Below are 8,309 nucleotides of genomic sequence, written 5' to 3'. Positions count from 1 at the left end.
ATGAGTCAATCATGGGAGGTAAGGAAGAGTGATAGGAGTTACATGAGTCTACTTTCAATAATAAACTAGGTACTCATATATGATTCACTTGAGAGTCATGATGTGATGGAGTAGAACATCATAAGTGAAGTACAAGAGTGTGATAAGGAGTAGGATTTAAGGAATAGTTCGAAAACTCATGCCTTAAAATCATGTTAACTATGTCAAGTATGCTAGAATGAGAGTCCTTAGTTTAAAGAAGACCTTATTAGAGCATATCACATAGAGAAATCCTGGAGTTATAGGTGATATATTCTAACAATCCTGTGTTTAGAGTAGCCATGTTATAGTCTCGAGAGATCATGTGAGGCTAGTTTTCAATTAAATGGAAGGTAAGTTAGCACTTTCCAAGGAAAATTAGGTCAACCACAACTATTCTGGACCAATTTGCTCAAGTTTATTTGATTGCAAGTGAGCAATCGAGGTAAATATTGAGACAAATAATAGAAATCCCTATATATGTGCTAAGTATCACAACCAAAACCTATCTTATGTGGTGTTATATACTACACATCTGAGCCTGATGTTTAGGGATGTCTTACCCAACTATGATATTCAGGCATATAAGGATGTGTATTGTATGCACAAAGCTGGATTTTCTTGGATATTATTGGATTTTCATTGTTTGACTAGATCCATACACAAAGTTTGACTTTGATATGCAAATGCATGTTGCAATATCAAGCTCTTACTTGATGTTATAGGTCTAGAGGGTAAAGGTATTCGTGTGAGGAAGTGACGAACTCCGAAGGTTTTGAAGACAAGATGAAGGTTCACTAGAAGAAGGAAATAAAGTTGTGGGAAGTAACCACAATATTTCAAAGTAAGGACCAATCAAAACTCACTTTTATCCTCTATTGAGGAGTACTTCAACATGGAAGTACCATGAAAGTGAGAAAAATATTGAATATGGAGTAGTAGAAGTGGAGCCGTATTCATTCTGGAAGAAGGGAATGCAAGTGAAGTCACTTACGATACTATTTTTATGGTGTCAACTAGTGGTTTTCTTGCAAAACAAACCCTAGAAGAAGGAAAATGGACCAGTAAAGTCGCAGCTGGTGTAATAAGACCGAAACTGATATAGGATAAATATGAAGAGAAAGCATTGAAAAGTAAGGTATATCTTAACTAAAACTATAAACGTATCCGCAGCTGGTAGGTAGATGTTGACTAGAACCGTAAATAGTCCACAGCTGGTATCAAATAAGCCACATCTGGTGTTAGATAGTCTGCAGCTGGTAACAAATAGTTCGTAGCTTAATCGTTCTTTCACTCTAAAGGAAAGAGGGATTCCGTAGCTGGTATTCCGTAGCTAATAAATATTTAGTCGGAGGATTCACATCGGATACCCACAACTGTGTGGATACAGCGCAAAGAATTCTTCGTGAGACATTAGAAAGGTACAAAATATAAACCAGACTTAAACCAATCTTCTACCTTGGAGTTCAATGATTAGAAGAAAAGGAGTTTGAAGATCATTAGTAAACTCCAAGGGGGAGAGGAAGATTGAAGGATAAGTATTAAGATATGATTTGGAGTATGAAAGACGAAGAAGAAGGTCTGAGCCGAGAGGAAGTCCGATCCTATTTTCATAAGATTGGTGGAAGTATCCATATAATAGTACTCTCAGGAGGTTGTCAGACCAGAAGCCGAGGTTTATATCTCGAGGAAGTAAGGGTTATACCTTAACTTGAGTGGGTAATTGATAATTACTCAGAAGCAGAAGAGCTCAAGTAAGTCTAAGCTAATGTAGTTGGATGAAGAAGATGTCGGAGGACAATCAAAGTCTAAGAAAACAAAAGACCGAAGGGTTTGACCATACCAAAACATAAGCCTATTAGAAAGATTCCTTTCATGGAACCTAAAGAAACCAAAAGGAAGATAACTAGTATGAACTAGAAGCCATGATTGGATGTGCTAAATGAGTCTAATCCATTCGTAGGACTAAACAACTAGGACCATGCCTATTATAAATACCTTACGAAGTACCATTACATTCGTTATGGTAGTAAGGGAAAAACAATACCTTACTTTAAACCAATCCTTTAGACTTAAGGTTTGGGCACCGCAGCTGGATTACCGCATCTGGCAGAACCAAGCTTTGAGTACCCAAATAGGAAGATGTCACCACAACCATTAGTAAAGTCCATTAGCATAAGAAGATGTCCTAATCCAAGAATCTTTGGAGAGTAAGCCTATAAGCTTCGAGTGTTGGAAGAAAGCATAGAATAGAAGAAAGTATCAGTGCCAGACATCAGAAGACTCCAGGAAGGATCTGGACAAGGGATATATCCAATTATATCTAATGAGATCACCATGGAGTTTGAAAGGATTGTGATCTGTTCAAGTCAGTTCCACATTCCGAAACATGAGAGCGTTCGAACTTCGGGACGAAGTTCAGTTTAAGGGGGAGAGGCTGTAATATCCCAGGTTTAGAGGCAATAAAATAAGAGAACACTGAAGTGTGCATTGCATTCATGCATAGAAAATCCGGGGAATTTTCGCGCTTTCAAATAAAACTTACCACAGTAACTGAAGTTTCACTTGACTTGCTGGAATTGAAGTAGATCATCAAGTCAAGCGCTATAAACTTCACTGTGATCTTTACTAAAACCCTATTTTGGGTAGAGATGATTTGATCTATGAGCTAGATCAAATGGAATTAGCTTTACAACAAACAACACCTTAAGTAAGGGTCAACTACAAGATTCTATAAAAGATCTCAACATGACATTCCTTACAACAACACATGAATAATTAAGAAACTATTCTTTACTTATCTTTTCCATGTCTTTTACTAAATAAATGTTTCTACCGTGATTCTCATGGTGTATCTTCAACTAATTTTGTGTGTAATATAATTCTATTCAAAACTTATTAATAAATAAGGTAAATCACAGGGTCTAAAGTGCATAAAGGCCACACATTCTTATTTAAATCATAACTTATTAAATATATGGAATATCATAAAACTGAATCCATTTACATTACAAGTTATAGTTCAAACTATTTGAATAAAACTACTCATGAGTATTTTGAAACTCATATGATCATGCCTTGGTGCAATCAAACACCAACTATTCAAAATAGAGGAATAACCTTCAACCTTGATTTTTTTGACCAATATTATAATATAAATCCAATCAAATATGATATAGTGACTTATCCACAATAATAAAACCATCCACAAGATATTTAGTAACAAATGCCACTTGGATATCCAAATATAATTAATTCATATGAGAGGATAATGACCATGCCACATAGGATGAAAATATCTACATGACTTGCATCCCAAGCTTTGCCACCTCATACTCAAAGGATTGCTATGGATGAGGGCATGACAACCAAGCACCTTACTCATCAAACCAACACAAGAGTCACCATCCATGTGTCATGATACTAGAGCTTGCCCAAGCCTATAAAAGGAGCCACACCCTTCATCCATTTGATCATCTTGTAGCATGACACAAGGAAACCAACACATAGAGCCACTCCATACATTAGCTAGGATCAAGATGAAGAAGCTAGGAGGTGGAGGCATACCACAAGATGCAGGTTTATCAGATTTTCAGAAGAACAAGCTACATAAGATACCAAGGTAGAATTCCTAGGCAAACCATATATTTAGAGGATCATATCATCATCTCTTGAGTAGGACTTTAGGAATTTTCCAAGACATTTAGAAGTAAGAGTGGTTATAGATGCTAACTATATATATCCATGTCCATCCTAGAGAATATTAGAGTAGTATTAAATCCTACTTGTTCAAACCAACCTTTAATCTTGGAGGTGAGAGCCATGTTCTATTAGTGAAACATAACCAAAGCTTGTGCCCATATTATAATCCTAGTTGTGTATCACATGGGTGATCACCACTAAAACCCTAGACCACATCTGAATTCCAATCCATGGATTACTTTGGATCATAAGAAGAACCTTGTCATACCTCATGCCTACTTGTATTTCAATTTAACAAAGCTTATGCAAAACCCTAAACCATTTCATATGGGATCCACTCCACATAAAATAATAAGTCCTAACTTGTGTATCATGGATCACAAGTATAAACCAAGCAAGTTATAATTAAGCTTAAATGATATTTAAGTGATTAGAATGAAACCAATATCCAATTCTATTTTGCCTTCCAAGTAATTTATTTAGTTGACCAATAGAAATATTATATTATAGTTTGGACCATAACCTTAGCAAGTGAATAAACCATGATGAGCTTGGGATTTATCTTAAGTAATCCAAGCTAGAATTTGCTAAGCAAGATTATTAAAGATAGAGTTTATCAAACTATCTTCTTAAACCCTAAGAACTATCATACACATAAAATCATGAACCAACTTCATACCCTTTTCCATTTGTTAAACCCTAGCCATAATTTAACTATATGTGAGTAATCACTATGGTTAAGAAATAGAAAAGTATAATATGTTCACCATGCACATGTTCTAAATTTCAAATCATTTAAACAGATTTGATTCTAAAATTAAAAGCAATTGGGTTGAACCCTAAGATTTATATCTATTTTTAATTTTAACTTGTGCCTCATAAGAACCCCAAATTAAACAATTATAAAATGGTTGTTTATAAACAAAACAATACAGTAGGTAGCATTATCAAATTGTTTTGACATACAAATACTTTATAACCTGCAAAATAAAACAGAATTCAAATTTGAATTCAAACAACAAAATAGAAAACGAAAAGAAAACAGAAATTCGAAAAAGGAAAAGAGAGGGAAACCTACCTGGCTTACTTGGACCGCAGCAGCCCACCACAACAGCCCATCCTCAGCCCAGGAGCAGTCCAGCCCACATCCAAATACCGTTTCGTTAGCTTTAAAATTCGTGCGAGAGGAAAAAACACGTCGTCGTCTTCTTCTTCGAGCTCGACACCGCGGCAGCGCCAGTAGGTCACGACCTCCTCGTCGATAAGCATGCTCGGACGTTGCAGGACCTATCAGAACCGCGCCCAACTCAATTTGCGTCCGAGATTATCCGCGGACGAGAACATCCTTGCCAGCTAGAAGCTTCCAGAGACCGCCACCTCTCCGACCATGGCCGTCACCGTGTCGAGGCCACAGGGCTTCTCTTGGCCTATAAATAGAGGGAGGACATCGCCGTGCACTTCTTGTTCACCTCCGCCATTCCGTTTCTTCTCAGAACCCCTCTAACCCTCGGTTTCTTCCTCCACTGGTCGCCGGTGACCATCATGGCGCCGTCGACTGGAGCCACCCCGGAGCTCATAGCTTGGTCCAGGAGGAGCGCCTGGACTCAAGGAGTACCCTGGAGGAGTAGAGCATCAAGAGGAGCTCGACACCAATTTTGGATTTTCCCCTTGCAGTAGATCGCTGGGAATGGCGAAAGCCTCGCTGTCTCCGTCATCCATCGTCGTTGCCGACCACACCATCGCTTCCAGGGTGAGATTGCGCATCCGTGGACCCCTATTTTGCATCGCCTCATCGTCTGTAGCTTATTCTAGCATTTTGGCCGGAGCCCGCCGCCGCAAAGATGTTCGCCGGTGATGCTCCGGTGACCATTGGGTGGTGGCGTTCACGCTCGTCGACTCAGCATCGAGTACTGGTTCGAACACATCTAGTTAGGATGTCTCTGGTGGTCTCTAGCGGTCGATCCGTTGCTCTCCGGAGCATCGCTGGTGTTCTCTCCGACGAGATCGACGTGGCACCGCCACCTCAGCTCTGTTGACTGGTCGTTGCCCGCGTGGCAATTGACTCAGTCAACAGGCCCACCTGTCTGTCTCTGCGGGTAGATCTGAATCGGTACAAATAGTATTTCGTTTTAATTTAAAAACCGAAAATAGCTGAAACTTTGCATAAATAGATAAAATTCATTTTATCTCAGAAAAATATGAATAATATATCAAAATGCTCGCAAAAAATAAACTCTATTCAAATAAAATATAAAACAAAAATGTGTGTCAAAATAAAAATTCATTTATTTTTAACTTTATTGGTTATGCCCTTTCAATTGTTTCAAATCCCATTTAAATTCTATAATTAGTAAAGTTTAAAAATTAAATACTAGCTAGAAGTAAGTAAATAAAATGTGAAGATTAATTTTTATCATATTTTCATCAATGAAAATATTAGTGGTAATTCATAAACCCTAATGTGCAAATTACCATTTACTATTTCTTTAAATAATAATAAAGCAAGAAAATACCAACAACTAATATTATTTTGATAAGTCAAAATTTTTAACTTAAACATTCTTTAAATTATCAAGTTATTATTTTAAAACCTAATCATAATTATAAAACCCTAAATTCTGGAAATTAAACCCTAACTAATATATGTCTTAATTCTTAAACCTTTTGAAATAATCAAATGCTAAGGCTATTATTAATTTTGTGCAAAGTACTTAATCACATTAATTTTAGTACTAATTATTACTTTAAGAATTTTATCATAATAAGAAATCCTAGTTCTAATATAAATAAAACTTTGATCCTTTTATTTTATGTGATCATTCCACATTAGTTTCAATTCTAAAACCCTAGAGGTTTAGCCCATATGATTATTTAAACTTCACTTTACTTATAACACCTTGCTAAGCAACAAATATATGCATGCTCATGATCCACTAAAATAAAATCAATTCACATGAGACCATCATTTCATGTTCCTATTTTTAAATTGAAACCTGTATAATCCACTAACGACACCTAGAGGAAAACACTAGTTTGTTAATTAGAGTAGTGCCATTGATCACCACTCCTATATACCACACCATTAAGATCAACCTAAACCATCAAACCCTAATAGCACCCTAATGATAAACCCTAGTACCAACCTTGTGTAGCAATTCACATCATATGCTCCTATTCAACTAAACCCTACTTAGAAAGTAATAAACCACTTAGCTTAGAAACCATTAGTAATTACTTAGTGAACTAAATGAAACCAATAGTAAACCCTAGAAACCATAGCTCCCATTTGAAGTAATTCTTATACTTATTAACCTTGTTCTTCAAAGGTTATTCTTTTGAAGTACAAGTGTCAATCCAACCATAGAAACCCTAGTTCTTATTTATACTTATTACTTCTTAATTAACATGTTCTTCAAAAGTTATTCTTTTGAAGTATAATTTAAGTAATCATCAACCATGTCTTGTAGAACCTAAAAATTGACAACTGTTCTTTACATTCTATTCCACTACTATCCTTTGTGTATATGATTGTTCTGATGCATTATATCACTTGTTTATACTATAATGTCACCAACCCTAATAAGAACCTTGATTGAGAACCATCCTAAAGGTGCAACAAACCCTGAAGAAATCTTTACAACTCATACATCCTAAATCATCGAGGTTAGGTTACGCTCGGGACGATTGCATCTCATACTATGCATTATAAGCATCTTTGCCAGTTCTTTAAACATTGTCCTTACCAGACAATGATGGTATTTCAGAATTTGGAGTTCTCACGTATCAAAGCTTTTGCCCGCATAATCTTGCGAGTCAAGAAAGGCAAGTTCATCGCTTGCTCATGTCATTTGATTATTTTTATCAAATTATATGCAAAGTACTATACTTATCACTCTTGCATTGAAAAGCAAATATTATTTTACAATTATGAATATGACTATGTGGTGGGCAATGGAACCATGGTATGTGTGGATATGGTGGAGGTTCCATTGCACGGGTACTATTCACCTAGGACTAAGTACCAATGCCGTCCAGTGATTCTAGCGCCGTACATACCGCGTTGAGCATAAGATCTATAATGGCTCTGGGGAAGTCAGCTGTATCTTTTCCCACCTGCACGCCAACGGACTTGATAGAGCCTGGCGGGGTGCTGGAGGCACTGCCGTAGGTTGGGAAATCCTTCAAAATCCCCATCCGGACGTTTGGATGAGAGGCTCTACCGTCTATGAAGGATTGTCCATAGTACACCGGGGGTAAAGCCGTATGATCGGGAGATGTCTACCGGGGGTGTACGGATGGACAAAAGGGTGGGTTTGCAGGGTCGCGGAGAAGGCAGTGATTGGCTTGGATCTTACACCTGGCCCCACACCAAGGAAGTGTGGACGAGAACGCGTCTCGGTAAGGTATCAAGGATAAGTTCTCTTATGGGAAAAGTAACGCACCTCTGCAGAGGATACTGAATTGTGACTGTCACTCCCTGTTCCGGGAAGGGAACTGCGAACGCGGCAGGAAAGGAACTCCATGAAGTTCTAGTCAACTCGTGAAGACCGACGGGCATAGTTTTCGGAATAAAATAAATCTTTTGAAGA

The sequence above is a fragment of the Lolium rigidum genome, chromosome 1 (assembly GCF_022539505.1).
Source record: "Lolium rigidum isolate FL_2022 chromosome 1, APGP_CSIRO_Lrig_0.1, whole genome shotgun sequence".
Taxonomy (NCBI): domain Eukaryota; kingdom Viridiplantae; phylum Streptophyta; class Magnoliopsida; order Poales; family Poaceae; genus Lolium; species Lolium rigidum.
Note: the sequence above shows the minus strand (reverse complement) of the source record.